Source organism: Ananas comosus, linkage group 15 (assembly GCF_001540865.1).
Source record: "Ananas comosus cultivar F153 linkage group 15, ASM154086v1, whole genome shotgun sequence".
NCBI classification, from domain to species: Eukaryota; Viridiplantae; Streptophyta; class Magnoliopsida; order Poales; family Bromeliaceae; genus Ananas; species Ananas comosus.
Genome location: NC_033635.1, coordinates 7156962 through 7177664, shown reverse-complemented (window position 1 = coordinate 7177664; position 20703 = coordinate 7156962). Strand labels below are relative to the sequence as shown.

General features: G+C 45.9%; 2 long non-coding RNA genes across 2 annotated transcripts; both read right to left on the bottom strand.

Moving 5' to 3' along the window:
• On the bottom strand, positions 17338–18748 carry LOC109721012. The gene is made up of 4 exons (XR_002219125.1): positions 18729–18748; positions 18563–18631; positions 18383–18444; positions 17338–17356 (listed from the first exon to the last, which is right to left on the bottom strand). It is a non-coding gene; the product is annotated as an uncharacterized LOC109721012 (long non-coding RNA).
• Positions 18779–19981, bottom strand: LOC109721805. The gene is made up of 3 exons (XR_002219299.1): positions 19936–19981; positions 19043–19288; positions 18779–18798 (listed from the first exon to the last, which is right to left on the bottom strand). It is a non-coding gene; the product is annotated as an uncharacterized LOC109721805 (long non-coding RNA).

Below are 20703 nucleotides of genomic sequence, written 5' to 3'. Positions count from 1 at the left end.
CTTTACCACCAGGGCAAGGCTAACGTGGTGGCGGATGCGCTAAGTAGGAAATCGATGGAAAACTTAGCGATTCTTATTGTTACTCAACCGTCGTTGATCGAGCAGATGAAGCGGTTGGAGTTGGAGGTGGTGGCACCTGATACACCCTTGAGACTGTGACCTTGGTGGTGCAACCTACACTTTTGGAAAGGATTAAAGAAAAGCAATCTCACGATGTGGAGTTGCAAAGGATTCGAGCTAAGATGATTGATGGTTGCACCGGTGACTTTTCTGTGGACGGTGTTGGATTGATGCGTTTCCGTGGACGGATCTATGTACCGGCGTAATCGGCACTTAGAGAAGAAATTCTTCAAGAGGCACACCGAGCACCGTATGCTATACATCCGGGAGGCACCAAGATGTACAAGGACTTGAAGTTGCTTTATTAGTGGCCCGGGATGAAAAAGGACGTTGGTGAGGTTGTTGCTAGATGTTTAACTTGCCAACAGGTGAAAGCTGAGCATCGAGTTCCCGCGGAAAAATTGCAGAGCTTACCGATTCCGGTGTGGAAATGGGAGAAGATCACCATAGATTTCGTGACAGGATTGCCTCGCTCACAGGCTAGGCATGACGCTATTTGGGTGATCGTGGATAGATTGACGAAATCGACACATTTCATACCTATCCACACTACTTGAACTTGTGAGAGACTCGCACAGGTATACTTGGATGAGATTGTGCGATTGCACGGGGTACCTACTTCTATAGTATCAGATCGAGATCCCCGTTTTGTATCTAATTTTTGGATGAGCTTACAAGATGCTTTGGGTACACGCTTGGATTTCAGTACCGCTTTCCACCCCCTAGAGTGATGGGCAGTCAGAGCGCACTATACAGACTCTCGAGGACATGCTTCGAGCCTGTGTGATTGACTTCCAGGGAGGATGGTCACAGCATCTACCGATGGCAGAGTTTGCTTATAACAACAGTTATCAAGCAAGCATCAAGATGGCACCTTTCGAGGCACTCTATGGATGGAAGTGTAGATCGCCCCTTCATTGGAGTGAAGTTAGCGAGAGATTCGCTTTAGGCCCAGATGTGCTCCAGGAGGCAGAGGACAAGGTTCTCATTGCTCGGGAGCGCCTGTTGACAGCCCAGAGTAGGTAGAGGAGTTATGCTGATAGGCGTCGACGAAACTTCGAGTTTCAGATTGGTGATCATGTCTTCTTGAAAGTCTCGCCGACCAAAGGGATTAGAAGATTTGGGATCCGGGGTAAGTTGAGCCCCTGATACATTAGACCGTATGAGGTTTTGGAGCGTGTAGGGCCGGTAGCATATCGACTTGCTCTACCACCGAACCTATCGGGTGTACACAATGTATTTCATATATCGGTCCTTCAGAAGTACATCCATGATCCGGCTCACATGTTGGACGCTACACCTTTGGAGCCGAGGGATGATTTGAGCTTTGAAGAGCAAACCTTTGAGGATTTTCGCTCGCGAAGTAAAGAGATTGCGGAACCGTGAGATCCCCTACGTAAAGGTTCTTTGGAGCAACCACGATGAACGCGAGGCCACGTGGGAGTTGGAGAGCGCACTGCAGGAGCGCTATCCTCATCTTTTTCAGATGAAGGCTTGAGATACTTTGCTTTTTATGCTTTGCGGACGAAACTCCTTTTTATGAGGGGTGAATGTAACACACTGGACCTTTGCAAATTGTGAGGTTCGAGTGTTTGAGCTGTGCTCTGAGCTTTTTCAGATTTTCTGGTGGGTTGTTGACAGTGTTCAGACCTATGGCTCGTACCCCGAGAATTGAGGTTTGAAGCTTCGCACCAAAACCCAAAAAGTCGAATTTTTGGTCAGCTCTCGGATAGCCTTCAGCAAGCTGTATACTGGTACAGGATGGGTGGCTGTACCGGTACGGGGTTGATGCTTGTACCGCTACGCTGGCCCGTGTACCGGTACGCAGTGGCAGTTTTTGAACAGGCCGAACTGCAGGGGTGTTTTTGCAATGTGGCTTCTCTATTTGTATCCCCACGCCCTAGGGGCCTCCCCTGAACTTGGCACCAGTAAAGAGAAAGGTGAGGGAGCTCTCCACACCTCCCCATCTATTTCCTTGATTTTTGGCTGGATTTTCAAGAGATTAAACCTCTTTTTTTGCTTATTGGAGGCTTTTCTACCATGGTAGAGACTTGGACCTTGGATTTAAAGCTTGGTTGAGGGAAGATCTTTGAAATTTGAGGACTTTAAGCTTGGATTGAAACTTCTAAGAGGTAAGCGACTTGTTCTCTCCCTCTAGATTTGAGTTTTGTTGTCTTATGGTAGATGAAACCCTAGAAATTAGAAACCTAGGGTTTATTTGGGGCTTTTTAATTAGAAGCTTTTAGAGCTAATCTAATTGGATTAGAATCTTGGTTTAGCTTGCTTTGAAAGGGATTTAGCTTCCTTTTGAGCTTTAAAAAGGAATTTCTCCACTATAAGTGAGATTTTAGCCCCTTTGTATAGATGGTTAATGTTTGATCTTGTAATTATTCATAAGGTTCGTTTAACCTTTGTTTCTATACCTCTAGAGTAGTAAGAGGCTAGTGGGCACCTTCGTCGGAGCTTATGAAGGGTTGCACAAGTTTCGATGGGTTTGACCTAGCCTACAATATGAGAAATTATCATATTTGGTGATTTATATTTCGTAAAGTGAAAATTCATGAATATTCATGTTAAATGTATTTATTGTAAATTTTAGAATGCTTAACATCCCTATGTCATGTATAATGAATTTTCGGACCTCTATATAGTAGAGAGAGAGTTGCATGTGAAGCTTGCACTAGCATTGGGCATTCTTATGTAGACTCGGGACCATGTTTCTTACAATGAAATTGAGCATTGCTTCATGCATTTAAACCTATACCTAATTGAGACATAAGGGACTTTAATAAGCTTTAAGAGGCTTGGGGACTTGTACTACTTGAGAATGATTAGGCTAATATCATAAAGGGGCATTGAGCTCGGGTTAAATGAGAACCTAGTACTAATGTCATGAATGGAAATAGATTATGAAATGTGTTTAACTTATAACAAGCTTAAGTGTCATAAAGAAGCACTAAGCATAGTAAGTGTTGGAACATCATCTTGAGACATTGAACTAGATCTTTGAGATGCTAGTGACTTTTACTATGTTAGAGACATGATGATTGGACTTTTGAGACGTTGACTACGCTTGCTTGCCATTTGTGTTCATTCGCACATGCTTATGAGGGTCGCTCCCTACAAGCCGGCACTCCGGAGTTGGCCTACGCGACTTATGCTCACTCGTGCGATATCGAGAAACCTACGGGGTCGGGAGGAATAGACTCATTCCTAGAGTGGGAATGCTGGAGCTACCACCGACACTTAGGTGGCACAAGCTGGACTACATTTATGTAGGTCCTAGAACATGATTAAACAATGACATTGAACAGAAAAATGACAATCACTACTAGATAGGCTTAGTAGTTTAATTACTTTAACATGCTTATAGCATAGTGTTGGGACATGTAGTATACATGATAGTCTTTTTTGTTGCATCATAGTATACTTGGCTGCCATGATAGAGCATATTCATCATATACTGATATATTGGATCATGATACCTACTTGCTCGTTATGTTGGGACATATTAGTCATGCTTTGACATACTTCGTTTTGATAAAGTAAATGTACTACACATTGACATCATGTTTATTTGCAACATAGTAGCTTAGCATTTTATTTATACTTTCATAAATGCAATCTATTTATTATTACTGTTGCTTTTTGGACTTACCTTTTTCTTTTGGGGCCTAGTGGTGCATTAAGCTAAGGTCAGTAATTGCCCACTGGGAACTATAAATTATAGTTCTCCCGCCCTCTATTTCATGTTTTTATTTCAGAGCCTTCCACTCCGGGAAAGGCTAGGGACCGCAGAAAGGGAATTGCCTTGAGCTAGCTAGCTTGCTTTAAGGGACTCCGAGAAATGGTTGGTCGATTGGTGATCGTACTAGTTTCGGCTCGTCGAGTACGGCCGGGAGTCGCGGCGGAAATGTTTTCGTCAAGGTCTAGCACTTCGTTGGTGGAGGCAGTGAGGAGGGCGAGCTTTGGCGGCCCTCATGACCTTCAAGCAATTTGATCCGCCCACCTTTGGTGTAGAAAATGCGGATCCGTGAATCGTGGAGTTGTGAATCGACTCCATGGAGACTCTCTTTGAGGGTCTATATGCTGTGGAGCGGGATAAGGTACGCCTAGCCGTGCATTATCTGAAACAATTGGCGATGGTGTGGTGGTAGGCGTCAAGTGGATTTGATCGCCTAGTTTCCCTCCTGTCGCTTGGGATGAGCTTCGGGGTGTGTCATGTTCTACGTACCTCCCCGATAGTGAAAGGAGAAAGCTTCAGGGGAGGTTCTGGAATCTGCGGTAAGGAGACCGCACCGTGAGGGATTATGAGCGGGAATTCTCCCGTATCATGAGTTGCAACCCGAATGTGATGCGGGATGACGAGGATGTGGCCGATTTGTTTGTGCAGAGATTGGGAACTTCGCGAGTTTTGGCGTCTCTCATGATCTTTGAGAAATTAACGGAATTATCGTCGTGTTAGATCACTTTTGGTCAAATTGACCAAAGTGCGTAGAGAGAAGTAGTTGGACAAAGTCCAATTGACATTCCAATAATGTTGGAAGGGTTAGAATTGAGTTCTAAAAGAGTTAGAAATGTTTTAGCGTTGCTCGGCGCGAATCGGAGTCGAAGCGGTGCAAAACCGAAATTCTGGAACATGTGTTACCTGTTTAATACCAGGGGTGTACCGGTACAGCATGGTTGTAACGAAGTGAATTCTCAAAAGCCGGGAGTTGGACTTCGTCCAGGATCGACTAGTTGTCAAGTGGGTATGTAATATACCGAAACTTCGGTAATCAAGTATCGAACTTTAGTCAAAGTGACCAAAGTGAGAGGTTGGTATGCTTCGGTAAGGACGAAGGTGTCAAAGGGAGTAAAGGTGCGTCATTGGGGATCTTCGAGAGCTAGGGATTTGAAAATCTGCAAACTACAGATTTTCTGCTCTCGGGGACCGGTCCCTGCGGGGAGAGACCGGTCCCCGAATGCGCAGACAACGTGAAGGAGGGGAAAAACCGCTACGTCCCTTGTGGAATGCTCTCGGGAACCGGTCCCTGCGAGGAGAGACCGGTCCTCAAGAGACCGGTTCCATCGGGGGAGACCGGTTGCCTCATGCGTAGCCTGCGCGGCCCCCGGGAGAAGCTCTCGGAGACCGGTCCCTCGTCGGGGAGACAGGTCCCCGAGCTCGAAAATGGCCCGGTCAAGACAGTGTAAAAGAATAAAAGTTGAGAGGCTTATTTGCACTTATGCAACATGTGGGGCTATGTGAGGGGATGGTTGGAGCTTCTTGGAGAGGTAAGCTTCTAAGCTCTCTCTTATGGTGGATTTCTAGAGATAGGTTTGATTGCTCTAGATATGGAGTTTTGTATTATGTGAGGGCGCAGTACCTGCCAGTACAGGTATAGAGCCAGATGGCACTAGCGAAATGCTAGAAGTAATCTATGGCGAGAAGTGAGACTCGCGGTAGAGATAAAAGTGGCGAAACGACTCTCAGAGCAATATGAGTAGTAAATTGTGAGAGTTGAGCCATTATACTTATGAAAACACCCGAGTGGTCCGAAAATTTCGGATGTCATTCCGGTAGATCGAACAGTGAAAGTAGCATCACTGTTGAGAGAACGGTCGATTAGTGGCCAAGTTTGAGCACGTGGGCCTAGTAGTACCTCAAGGTGAGGTAGGCGGTTGTGCTCGTGCAGCCGGTGTGCATAGGCAAGATTGCCTAATGCTGGACTTCGTGTGGAATGCTGTAGAGGCGTAGAGCGCTCGAGTGTAGATACACGTAAAGTGCGGATGTGGATTCAGCCGAGAGAGTGTATTGGCAGTAGCACTTGAGCATTGCTAGGTGTGAAGCATGCCATGGATCACTAGTGGGACTGGTGACTCGCACTAGGTGCATAGGAGCCGATATTGGTATGTGTGATTTGGTAGAGTATGTCGTGTAGGACGACGACGGCGGGTAGTGCTTGGGGACAACTCTTGCCTAGACCATTTGTGGACTGTGGAGCCTGGGCCCATTGGGCAGGCGCAGTCAGCTGTGAGTGACAGCGGCCCGGTACCTACGGGTAGGGCAGAGTTCTGGTCAGGACGGTAGTCCGAGTTTAGACCCGGGAGCGTGGACTGCCACGTGATAGATTGTGTGACCGATGGTACACCGAGTATGGTTGTGACCCAACCCGAGGACTTGACGTGGTTTGGGGTCTTAGTTGCTCCTGGTTGGAGTGTGTGCGAATTCCCAAGTGAGAATTTCGCCCGATGATGATTGGGTCTGCATTTGTGAGCAAGAGACGCTGCGTATTGAGACATGTTTAGGCGGTAGGCCTATGTAGGATTAGTGGCCTTTGGTCCACCTGTGGAGACCGAAGAGAGCGATTTGGCGGATGCCTTATCGAAGAATTTGACTCGAATTCACGAACGAAGCGCTCGTGTGAGCTCGTTGCGAAAATAGTTTGATGTTAATCGTGGCATGTGGTATCAGATGATGAAGTACTCCTTGTGAGACATCAAACTAGTGGAAAGCCACGTGATGTTGGAAACTATGCTCGTAAACGAACTAAGACTTGAGAGGTGCCGAAGTGGGCCATCTCACGTTAAAGTTAAGGGTCAGTGCAAAATTAGAGCACTCACGACGGAGCGATGCACCGGTGATATTGCTTCTAAGCAATGTCGGTGATCGAATTGGGAAGTATTCCCTTAAGGGAAAGCCAGTGCAAAGAAGAGCTCTTTGTGTACCGAACGGTGAGTGCTGTTGGAGCGCGTGGAGTCGTCGAGTATCGACTTGCGCTGCCGCTATGACTTGCAAGACCCGTGATGCACTTCTGCATCACACTTTGCAAATGAGTTTAGGATTAAACCCACGTCCTTCAGTATGAGCCGCTTCTGGAACCACGATAGTGTGAAGCCACTTTGGAGTGGGAGAATGAGTTGGTACCCTCAATTGCTCGCGGAGCTGAATTGAGGCGTAGTTTGAATTTCGCGGACGAAATTCTTTTAAGGAGTGAAGAATGTAACAAACCAGATTTTGGTATAAAAATAAAAATAAATAAAAATAGTGTGAGATATTATTTTTATTGAATTTAGAAAAGTAAAACATAAGTCAAAAGTAACTTGTGCTGAAATCGGAATAAAAACAGAGGATTTAAAATTTTTTGTTGGAAACAGGACAGATAAATTAGCAGAAAATGCACAGTGTCAGAAAATTATGAAAACTGGTGGATAAGTCAGAATTATTTTTATGAGACTAGGTTTAAAGTTTCATGTCATTTTGACACCCGGAAGGTGGAAAATAAAATCCAACAACTATCTGATAAAGATTACAGTTTAGTACAGTTTTCGGTGATCAAACGGGGTCGAAACTGAAATATTAAATTTTTTTTGGATTCGTTAAGTAAAATCGAATATGACTGTCAAATTTGAGCTGAAACGGATATTCAGGAAGCTCCGGCGAAAGATATCAGATTTCGAACTGCCTGGAGTGAATAGTGTTTGAGGGGTTATTATGTAATTAAGTGCCTTTCTCTTGTCTTCTCCACCAGCCGACCACACCATGGCCACAACACACGCACGCATGGAGAGGGAGAGAGAAACCCTACTTTCTCTCTCTAAAGATCTCTCTCATCTCTCTATATCTCTCGCTCAAACTCGCGGCGTTGGTGGAGAGCGAGCTTGTGAACGCGTTGGAGGTGACGGATCGAGCTTTCGTGCGCCCGTTGGAGCGGCGTGCTTTCGTCGCGGCGTTCACATTTTGGTAAGCTTTTGGAATTTTGTTTAAATCTTTCATGAATGGTGTTCTAGTAGTATCTAGAGTGTTCTAAGCATGTTCGCTCCATTTAATTTGGATTATTTGGAGGTTAATTACATATTAGGGCTCCGAATGGGGTTTTATAAAATATTAGGGTTTGATCTCATTTGACCTTCTGTAAATCTAATTGCTAGGTATACGAACGCGTTGGCGAAGTCGGTTCGGCGATTCGTCGAGCCTATGCGAAGTTATTAAAGAAACGGATGTTTAGGCTTCATTTCCGCCTGGAGGGCCGAGGCGACTTCGTAAAATTATGAAAACGGATTTGGAGCACTGTGACACATAAGCGAAGACCTTTAATTTCCGGATCGTGGATTGGAGGCCGTTCGGGTGGTCGCGCGAGAGTTCGGGCCGAACCGGGTGCCGGGTGCCGCGGGAGGCCGATTGCAAGTGACTACAACAATCGGAGAGCATTACGAGGTGGGTTGTGCTCACCGAAGCGATTAGGTCGCTTCCATGTCGAAGTGGAGTATGGTTTTCTAATTGATGCATACATACATTATGATGGCTAATTGCATTGGTAGTTGATTGTAAAGTAAATGAATGTACAAGATTATGCTAATCAAGAATGCATAAATAAGATATTAATAAAGAATACATAAGCTATATGCTAAGAGAATGAATGATCTAGATGCTAAAGTATGCATGTGCATGAAATGCTAAAGAACATATGAATGTTGATATTATTAGAAATATGCTAGTTGGTATATGTGCATGATGACATATTGTGAATTAACATATTGTGGATTATGTTAAATGGAGATATATACATGATGACATATTGCATATGATAGATGAACTATGCATGTTGACATATAGAGGATTATGTTAATTGACATTTGCATGTTGAACTTGGGTCGATAAACTCTAGGTGAATTAGAGAACTCGACGTTGGAAAACAATAACGTATGAACTATGATATGCGATGTGGACAAGTAGGATGTCAAATAGATCGAGTGGCATATGATTAGTGTAGTGGAAACACTTATGGCATGTTGAACACTTAGAGAACAAGTGTGGCATTAGTGAATGAGTCCAAGAATATAGTAGTGTATATGACACAAGTGATGGTAAACAATGCAAAGAAAAGAATGATTGAGATATTATGGCATTTCAACCTTAGAGTTAAGAGTCATTTGAGCATGGTCTTTCTTAGAGTTAAGGAATGGATTGAACTTGGAATCCTCAATATAGGATTGATCGTACTCACCTTTAGTCCTTGCTCGAGGGTGGTAGCTCCCCCTCGGGCGATGTGCTCCGGAGTTGACATCACTGGGATGTAGCTGGTATCTCCCCAGAGGACAGTCCGATCAGGTTGTAGTGGGTATCTCCCCGGTTATTAGTATTTTAGGTTGGTGAGTTTGTTGAGGGCGAAACCTACGGATTAGCTAAGAGGTTGGGTAATGAAATCTTGCATTCATCATGAATTGACTCAAGACCGAGTCAAGTGGCATAGCTGGCTAAGGTGAATATAACCTTAGGAAAGAATGACAACTGAGTGAAGTGTGGTTAAGAATAAAGAATAAAGAATGACAGGTGGCAAAGAATTGCTAATAATATAAAGAATGGTAAATGATAGAGAGTAGGATCAATTAATCTACTTGCATGAGGTGCATGATTTACATATTGCATGTCTTGAGGTATAAACATGTATTTAATATTTGCATAAATATTATCTGTGGATATCTGTTGGACTAACATGTTTGCAGTGCCTCCTTTGGACCTGGTGGGTTGAGCTTTTCCCTTAGGTGGCCGTACCCACTGGAAACTATGGACAATAGTTCTCACCCACGTGTTGTTTTTGGGGGTACAGGTTCACACATGAGTGGCGCGGCGGCACGAGGAAAGGTTGTAGCTCCGTAGTTAGCGCCCTACCACCGAGACCAGAGATAACAGTACCCTAAGTCGGCTTAGTTTAGGGGTATAGGAATGAAATGATCAATATTGTAATAATTATGTTGGAAACTTGATTGTATTTGGAAGATAAAAAGAGACTTAAAGAATGTAAAATGTGATGTAAAATGTAGAATGTGAGTTAAATGATTGTAATAACTTAGTTGTATTTATGTTTTTGATGTCTTCCTTATGCAATCTTGTTTGAATGTTGTTCCTCGTTGGAACCTCGCGCATTGTATGATTGTGACGCCTTGGACGTACAGGGGAGACTCTATCCGCGATACAGGGGAAATCATGTCCGTTCAGCAGTCTGTTGGCGTGCCCGAATCCGACCAAAGAGGCGGGCTCGGGGCGTGACAGTCTACCTCTCGTTGTTTTCTTTTGGAGAGGTTGAGAGTTGTACCCATGTATAGAGACCACCCCTTTTGTACCTTTTTGGAGAGGATTATTTGTATAACTCTATGTTTTACCTTTATTGTTTAGTTACGCTTTATTTACTTTTGTTATAGATGATAGATGTATACTTGCTCTGATATCTCTAGTTGTAGATCATCTTTGGTTTTATTTTACACTGTTGTTGTAGACGCCTTATATGTGCTGACATATGGCGGGTCTGGGCGCGCTACCGAGAGGGCCTCCGCCGGTCCCGGGGCGTGACAATACCTGCGCTAACTTGTCGCCTGCCCACGTGGTGTGGATCGGCAAAAAGTGAGCCGACTTCGTTAATCGATCCACAATCACCCAAATCGCATCGTGGCCGCCAGTTGAGCAAGGCAAGCCGACCACGAAGTCCATTGATATATCCTCTCATTTCCAAATGGGGATTGGTAGGCTTTGAAGCTTTCCCGCTGGAAACGGACGCTCGGCCTTTACTTGTTGGCATACTAAGCACTTCGCCACGAAGCGTCCAACCTCACCTTTCATTCCCGGCCACCAATAGTGCATTTTTAACCCTTGGTACATTTTGGTGCCACCCGGATGATCGGCATATGGAGACCGATGTGCTTCTTGTAGAATTAGCTCGCGAAGCTCTCCATTTTTCGGCACACACCATTGGTTTCGAAACCGAAGTGTACCACCGGCGTCTATACTGAAATCGCCGCCTCGACCTTCCTCGATGTTTCGCCGCACCTTTTAAAGTTCTCGGTCCGCAGGTTGCAGATCTTTGATCCTCTCCAACAAGGTCGGTTGGACAACGAGCGCCATCAACTAAGTCGGAATCTCCGGAGCAACCACCTCAAGGTCCATTCGCTCCATGTCAAGCCATAGGGGTGTTTGATTCATAACCCACATAGCGAGGTTTTTCGCTGATTTCCTGCTCGGCGCATCCGCGACCACATTCGCTTTCCCCCGGTGGTAAAGGATATCTACATCATAATCTTTTAGCAGTTCCAACCACCGCCGCTATCACAAATTGAGCTCCTTCTGTGTGAACAGATACTTGAGGCTCTTGTGGTCGGTGTAGATCTCGCAATGGGCACCATACAAGTAGTGCCGCCACAGCTTCAAGGCAAAGATTACCGCCGCTAGCTCCAAATCGTGGATGGGATAGTTCTTCTCATAGCTCTTCAGCTGACGGAACGCATAAGCGATTACCTTCCCGTTTTGCATCAAAACGCACCCCAATCCTAGATAGAGAGCGTCACTGTAGACTACGAAATCTTTGCCCTGCACCGGTAGAGCGAGTACTAGAGTCGAAGTTAATCTTTCCTTCAACTCTTTGAAACTCCGGTCGCACTCTTCGCTCCACATGAACTTGGTGCCTTTCTGAGTCAGGCGGGTAAGTGGAATTACTATCTTTGAAAAGCCTTCCACAAACCGCCTATAATAGCCCGCCAAGCCCACGAGGCTTCGAACCTCCGTGACATTAGTCGGGCGCGGCCAATCCTTGATTGCCTCAACTTTCCTCGGGTCTACTGAAACTCCACCCGCAGAAATCACATACCCTAGAAATGCGACTTCTCGGAGCCAGAAGTCACACTTCTTCAACTTAGCATATAGCTTCTCCTCCCGAAGGACTTGAAGCACTATCCTCAGATGTTCGGCATGTTCCTCGTCACAGCGAGAGTAGACCAATATGTCCTCTATGAAGACTACGACAAATCGATCCAAAAACTTTCTGAAGACGGTTTATCAAGTCCATAAACGCCGCTGGAGCATTCATGAGTCCAAATAACATGACCGTGAATTCATAGTGCCCATACCGCGTACGAAAAGCAGTTTTCTGCACATCCTCCGGCTTGATCTTCAAATGGTGATAACCAGATTGCAAGTCTATCTTCGAGTACACACACGACCCCTGCAACTGATCGAACAGGTCATCGATTCGGGGTAGTGGGTATTTGTTCTTGATCGTGACTCTATTCAACTCTCGATAATCCACGCAGAGTCGAAACGATCCGTCCTTCTTCCGTACAAACAGCACCGGGGCTCCCCACGGTGATACACTTGGCCGGATAAAGTCGAGAAGGTCTTGCAATTGACTCCTTAACTCTTTCAGTCCCGCCGGCGCTATTCGGTACGGAGCCTTCAAGATCGGTGCGGTACTGGGAACTAAGTCTATGACAAACTTGATCTCCCGATCCGGTGGTATCCCTGGCAACTCCGCGGGAAACACATCCGGAAACTCCCGCACCACCGATATCTCCTCCAATGTTGGAGCTACTCGTTCCACTTCCACAACAGTTGCCAAGAATGCTACACAACCGATGTTAACCAGTTTTCTCGCTCTCGTCGCCGACACCGTCGTGGCGAAGCACGAGCTCTGACAAGCCCGGTAAGAGAACTCCTTCTGTCCTGGTTTACGAAATATAATCACCCTACTCTTGCAATCGATCGTTGCGTGATACTTCGAGAGCCAGTCCATGCCTAGAATAACATCGTAGGCCTCCAATTTCTTGAGTTCTAGCATCCGTTAGGCATTATCCAGTCACCTACTTGTACTGGACACGACGCACACTCCGAGTAGGTATTAAACGTCGACCCAGGGCTCTCAACTCGCCACTTGCCATCACTCGCCTTTATGAGAATGTCATGCATGCGTGCGAATGATCTACTAATGAATGAATGCGTGGCACCTGTATCAAACATAGCCCTGGAGCGAACTCCGTTAATCAAAACCATACCTGCCACAAGGCGATGCTCCTCCGCCTCCGCAGGCTCCTCAGCTTGAACCTGAGCGGCAAATACCCATCCGCTCGGGGCCGATCGCGTCACCTCGGGTTGACGCGGCATCATCGCGCGTCCCACCGAGGCCGCCGTCGGTGGAACTCCTCCATAATGAGCCGGGATCGCCAGCGCCGATGCAATCGATGGGGCAGGTGAGGCTCCTTCTCCTGGGCAATCCCGAATAAAGTGCCCCGGTTGCCCACACTTGTAGCACTTGCCTTCGCGCTGCGCACAGCGTGATACCAGGTGGTCTCCGCCACATATAACGCAACGTCGCGCTCCACGGCTCTTTTGCTGAGTCCACGGATACTTCGGGGGCTTCCTGGAGCTTGCTTGACCTCCCGAACCGCCACCTTGGTGCTTCTTGCCCTTATCCTTCGACTCGGCTAGCTTCTCACGCTTCTCTCGAACATAGGCGTCACCGTGCTCTGCCTAAAGTGCTTGGTCGAAGACTTCTGCGAAGGTCGTGAGCTTGAGTATTTGCACGGCCTTGTAGATCCCCAGCCGAAGTCCTCGCAAGAACCAATCGGCTCGATCCCGGTTATCTTTCACTACGTCCGGGCCACAGTCTATGAGATGGGAGAACTCTTGTTCGTACTCCGCCACTGAGCGGTCCCCTTGCTCCAACTTGCGGAACTTCTCCTTGAGCTTCCGCTTCAACATGTCGGGGAAGTAGTTAGCGAACATCTTTCTCTTGAATTCCTCCCACAACATCGGCGGAAGGCCGGGAAGCCGATCCCTTTTGGCGCGCTTCAACCAAACCTTCGCCGCCTTTTCCAAGTAGTGGTTGGCAAGGTACACTTTGTCCCTCTCCAAGGTACGCAGGTCCTCAAAGAGAGTCTCCATCGAGTCAACCCAAGACTCGACGATCTCCAGCTCTACCCTCTCACCCTCGAAGATGGGCGGATAGAACTTGTTGAACTTGATAAGAGCCGCCAACGCGCGCTCTCCTTCCACATCTTCGGCCGTCACGTCGGGTGTCGCCGATCCCGACGCCGCCTGAGGGACCACCGCCGGTGGAGGACGTGCCGCCACCGGGACCACCGCAATACCCTCACCCTCGGCCATTTCGGGTGCACGTGTTGAGGGTGCCGGCGGAACATGACTGTCTGTCGCCATCGCATTCGTCGCCGCCATCTGCCGCTCCATCAGCTCCTGGAGCCGCTCGAATCGAGCCTCCTGGCGCTGCAACACATCGGTCAATGCGGTCACTTGCGCCCGCAACTGATCCATCTTGTTCGATTCAGCCTACTTGGGCACCTCAGGAGTCGGTGCCGGGGCAGATCTACGTGTGTAGCGTCTTGGAGACATTAGTCCCCGAAACGCAAATACTTGGTCAGTCATCTTAACCAATTACCTCGTCGAAATTACAACACATGACGACTCAATAACAAAATCAGGCGAAAGCACACAAGTGTACTTATTCTTGACTCTTGGTATCATGTCGTCGGCTGTCGGCACAACCACCTCAAGACAAGAACTCATAACACTTAAATCCGTCTCTATTGACAACTAGAGACATATTACCAACTTCGACCCAATCGACTTAACTTCCGCCATCGTTATAGGTTCATGTTCTGCTCACGCACCTATAACCTTAGGGTTCACCAACCTAGGGTCTCCTAGGTCATCCTAGACTTTCTCTCTTTACTTGCTCTTAATGCTCTGATACCATCGCTGTCACGCCCCCCGCCCTGAAACCCCGAACAATTTGGCGCAGTTTGGGCGCGAAGAACGGACGCCGAACGGGCAGCACATCCCCTGCCCGCCCAAGGCCTAACCACAGATTGAGTACAAGAATTTACCCAGGAATTTAAATTCTATAAGTACGCAATCAACAGGGCACAAACAGTGCCAACAACAAGAAGAGCAAGTAATCCACGAGATATACAAGTAAAATAAAGAGAGTACTTTACTAACTATTACAATAGTTTGTTTTCTTTTACATTTACATCTTTTCTCAAAATGAATACATTTTGCTCATCAGCATACATAGCTCTCCAAACCTCACCTACATGAATCTCTCTCAATACATAGGTGTGCTAATGCAAAAGGAAAGCTACTATACTACCACGGTCTCACTGATCAGGCGCGATGACCTTGCCGCGGTCCTCTCTCGGCAACCCTGTACCTACCACTGGAAATAGAGTGGGGTGAGAACTATCTTTCATAGTTCCCAGTGGGCTCGGCCGCCGACTCCGCCGATCTCCCCACTAGGTCCAAGTAGGCACAAGTAACAACAAGATAGATATATAGATGGATATCTCAAAGCTGTAAATGACATAATAGGAAATCTATACTACTATGCCTATAATTATGTGTAATGAATGCATGCATCATATAGTAAGGGTTTACTACCATGCTAACAAGTTCGATCCATGTTCGAATAATAATGTTCAATGACAATACTTGTTTTCCATTTACCCAATCTATGGCGGGACCCTTGGGTTCGCCCTCAACTCACCTTTCCATCCTAATTGGGTAGGGGAGCTCCATGTGCCCCCAAACCCGGGACTGTCTGTGGACCTCCATGTGGTCCCTATCGCCCGACTCTCCGGAGTACTCGACGACAATCCTCTCCATGTGAGGATATGGATGGCTATACCAGCCCAAATAACAAACCGTGAGCTTGATCTATCCTCTCCTCGTGAGGATACCCTACCATTTAGGGCCAACGTCACAATCAAAACTCGTCTATGTCCTCTCCATGTGAGGATACCCTACGAACTAGGGCCAACATCACTCGGAAGTCATTTATTCCGACCATCATGCAATTGCACTTAGCTTCACTAATTTCTTTGTCCACAAGGCATTTTCTAAGGGATCCACCTATCCCTAGGTTCTCAAACCTTTAGTATCAAGTACACTACTTTAATGCCACTCGATATATTCTTTAAACACTTAGATGCCATTTTCTATGTCACCAAACACCTATCGTGTCCATCTCTTTTCTTTAACACTATAAGATCCACGTTTCGACCAAATCCTTACCTATCCATTTTCACCAAGTATTTCATGCACACTAGGTTAACATTTAGAAGCATAAGGAAAAGGCATTACAATGCAATCCTACAATGCAACATGCAAGAGATGAGATTATGCTATTATAAGACATAGAAAAGAGCTCGGTTGCTTCGGGATGACACCCCCAACCTTTTCTTGTTGTAGAGGTTCTAGAAATGCCTCTCGCTGAACGTTACGACGAGGTCTCGGCCTCCTTGGTCCAAAACGATGCTCAATCGGCCTTATTTTGCCGATAGATTTTCTCCCGCTCGACGAATCGAAATTCCGACTTCGCCCCGCGTTTAGACACCTAGCAATTAGGTTTACAAGCCCTCAAATGAGATCAATCTCATACTTTACCAAAAACTCCATTTTGGGTGCCCTAGGGTTCCATCTTGCCATTTGCACCATGAACCCTAGCCTCTAGCTCCAAGCCACCAACAAGGGTGCTAGAGGTCCATTTGACCTTATTTTCAAAGCTCAAAACCCAAAACCCTAAGTTCCATAAGCTAGGGTTCAAGAGCTTACCTCTCGAGCTACTCCAATGGTGAGGAGAGGAAGAGGGAGATGCTCCAAGCCTCCTTGAGCTTTATCTCCTCCTTCTTCTTCTTCTCTTTTCTCCTTCTCCTTCTTGTACTTCTTCCCTTTTCTTCCTAAAAAGAGAGAGAGGGAGCAAGAGAGTGTGAGACAGGGAGAGAAATGAGAGGCTGAGGGAGAGAGAGGGCCCATATGCCTCTCTAATGTAACAAAATCCATTTTAGCCCCTCTACTTTTCATCCTGTACACAGCCCTCACTGGGCTATTTTTGTCCAGAGGGACCGGTCCCTCGTCGGGGAGACCGGTCCCCGAGAGCCTTCCATGCAAGCAAAAAGCTCTTCCAGCTTTTTCGCATACGGGAACCGGTCCCCGCCCGAGAGACCGGTCCCTCGGAGACCAGTCCTGTCACGCCCGGGTACCAACGGAAGTATATCCGGTACGTGGACAGACCCGCCATACACCTGCAGTATATAAGGCGTCTACAAGAAGCAAGTCGATAGGAAGAAGCATAGTAAAATCCCATCCTGATATCAGAGCAAAGTACAAGTCGATATGCTATCAGCAAAAGAACAAAAAGTGTACAATCCAAAATCTCGACTAAAAGAGAAAGTATCATAAGCAAGGTAAAACCATAATGACTGTCCACAAAGTACATATACATCACGGGGTATCCACAAAGTACATATACATCACGGGGTATACAAGAAAATAGGTACAATGGTGGTCTTTCTATGCATAGGGACATCACCCTCGGCCGTAGCCCGAGTAGCAAGGTGATCGACTAGCATGCTCCTAGCAATGTCTAGCTAGACGCGACTCCCTTGCCACGAACCCTAGCCTCTTCAGTAGATGGCTCTGTAAAAACAACCACCAAAAGGGCGTGAGAACTATTAACAATAGTTCCCAGTGAGTAAGACGCCAGCCTCGGCGAATTACACCACTAGGCTCATGATGTACTAAATGAAAATAAAAGCAGTAATTTTGCATGATATATGTCCAATGCTAACGAGTAATAAACATGTAAGCAACATGTAGTGATACTTTCCACAGTAATGAATCAACTGAATACATAAAGCTTAGCAACTATTGTAAGCATGAATACAATATGAACATAAGCATGAATGTGTAAGTAACTACTGTACACTGTAACTGGAAAAAAAATATTCATTACTGTCAAATGTCATTTAGCACTTTCCTTTCATTCACAGGGACCTACTCAAGGTAGTCCAGGTTGCGCCGCGCCTAATGGCCCCGTGGTAGTATACACTCCCCACGGCAATCCACTTCGGCACCCAATCCCGCACGGGCGAGCAACTGTCGCGTAGGCCAACTCCGGAGTGCCGGCTTGTAGGGAGCGACCCTCACAAGCATGTGCGAATGAGCACGATGGCGAGCAAGCATATTCCATTGTCCACATGTCTCAATTACCATATTGTCATTTGCAATGTTCTCAGTCTCGATCCTCGATCGGCATTTCAATGTAACAAATATTAACAACAACTAGAATCCACTAGTTTAGTAAGCATGCAAGAGTAATGCTAATTTACACCTGGCATTAGAATCTTTTCACTATCATGGCACTACCAACATAGTCCCAAAGCATGTCATGGTTCTCTACTTTAGAGTCAATGTCATTGTTTTTATAAGTGCATCCTACACTTGTTCATAAGTCATTCAACTGAATTGAATATAACTATAAATACTTCATGTAAATATGTTTTCTACTTTATAGAGATTCAGTCAACTTAAGCATCAACATTACAGTGACATGTTCCTAATTCTCTATCAATCACATAATCACTAAATGCACCTATGCGATTATTCTATAGATACATATAGAACGTAGGGGAGCTTCACTTGCTCTGGTTAGGTCAAACCCACCTCGTACTACGCTCCAAATCAGTTTACAAGGGTCCCGAAATCAACTCCACTAGGCCTCAGCCCTGCTGCAAACGAAGCACGAAAGTCGCATCGAAGCGATTACATAAGACTCCAATTTCGGCAAAATTCTCAATTAATACGATGTGGGAGCTTAATTCCCTGTTTGGCTCAGTTCATTACCTCACGTTAAGCTTCCGGAAGGCCCTCCAATGTCAAACGAAGGCGGCCCAAAGGTCAAAAATCCTCTCGCTGCGAACAGTACCGAAACGGCGTCAAAATGCTTGTATATGAGCTTATATAGTTCAATTCTTGCGAAAATGAATGTCTAACAGAAATTCCTGCTTACCCTTAGTTAGAACAGCTTCCAAACCAGCTTCTAAGAGTACAAGTTCAGCTCAAAGAGGCTCAAAGACCTGCTGCGAAGAGATCATACGAAACTGCGTCAAAACCGCGTATAGTTCCGAAATTGGGTTATAACTCACTAATTATCCTTAATAAGCTTTTAAGCAACATATCTCAGAGTTTAGATGGATAATTAGTAGCCAAAATAACCCTTCTTTACTGCTGTAACACCTTCTAATTCAGTTAGAAGCAACAATACAAAAACGGCTCAAAAGTCGACACTAAACCCTAAACTAGAGAGAAAACCAAGTTAATTACCTCTCTAAAGCTGAAAATCAGCTTCCCTGGCAGTAACCTCGCAGGAAACACGATAAAATCCTTCTTTCCCACGTTCCAAAGACCTCCCTTGAGTCTTCCAACCAGCGAGAATCGAGCGCGGCGCAAAATCGGCGCAAAATGGCGACTTCTATCTAGAGAGAGAAAAACCCTAGAGAGAGAGAGTGGAGAAGGTGGGAGAAGCTCTCTCTGATCACCAGCAACCTCCACTGAGCTCCTGTGGTCGTGCTGGGTTCAAAAAGATAGGAACAAGAGGTGAAATTACCAAAATAGCCCTGCTGCCACGTTTTCCCATTGTGTACCGATACACCATGATGGCTGTACCGGTACACTAAGCAGAAAATGCTGATTTTCGCCAGTTCAAAGCACGTTCATGTTTTTAACCATCCAATCACTCTCTAACTTGTTCAAAATCTTGTCCAAGTCGTATAGAACATGTAGGATAAATCCACACTTCATTCCACACACTCGACTCTGCAATTTGCGAAAGTTCAGTGTATTACAAGTCCTCCTTGAGAGACCGGTCCCCGAGAGCTATATTTCCAGGACTTAGCCATTTTTGGTCTTCTCTTGCTGGTGTCGCATACGGGGACCGGTCCCTTCCTCCAGAGACCGGTTGCATCGAGCATCCCCCTCAACCCTCAGCTACGGGGACTAGTCCTCCCCTCCAGGGATCGGTCCTCGAGAGCAAAATTGGCTAAGTGCTGAATTTTGCATTGTTTGCTCTCGCGGACTCGATTCCAAAGCACTTTTTATATTTTGGACATCTTCAGCTTTCCCGAAGGGTACTCATTCGACAATTAGTTGACCCTGGGCGAAGTACAACTCTCGGATTTTGAAAATTCACTTCCTTATATGTAGTTTGTTTGAATTACCGCAGTTTGTATGCGATGGATATCCAGATTAGTGTAGGATGAGTTTACGCTCGTGCTGCGATGCCGAGTTTATTATACAGTAGTGTGTAGACTATTTTGGACTGTCGGATGCTGTCGCGGTTGACGATGGACCCTGTCACGCCCGGGTACCAGCGGAAGCATATCCAGTACGTGCACAGACCCGCCATACACCTCCAGTATATAAGGCGTCTACAATTTACAAGTCGATAGGAGAAAAACATCAAAGAATCCTATCCTGATATCAGAGCAAAGTATAAGTCAATAATACTATCAACAGATAGAACAAAGAGTAAATAATTCGAAATCTCAACCAAAAAGAGAAGGTATCACAACCAAGACATCTGGTCCAAACAGTTAATATACATCACAAGGTATACAAAATGTAGGTACAATGGTGGTCTCTCTATACATAGGGACATCACCCTCGGCCGTAGCCCGAGTAGCAAAGTGATCGACTAGCATGCCCCTAGCAATGTCTAGCTAGACGCGACTCCCTTGCCACGATCCCTAGCCTCTCCTGTAGATGGCTCTGTAAAAACAACANGCATTTCAATATAACAAACATTGACAACTAGTATCCACTAGTTTAATAAATATGCGAGAGTAATGCTAAATTTACATATAACATTAGAACATCCTACTATCATGGCACTACCATTATAGTCACAAAACATGTCACTGTTCTCAACTTTACCAAAAGCACAATAAGATGTCCATTAGTTATTCAACTGAACCAAGCATAGACAT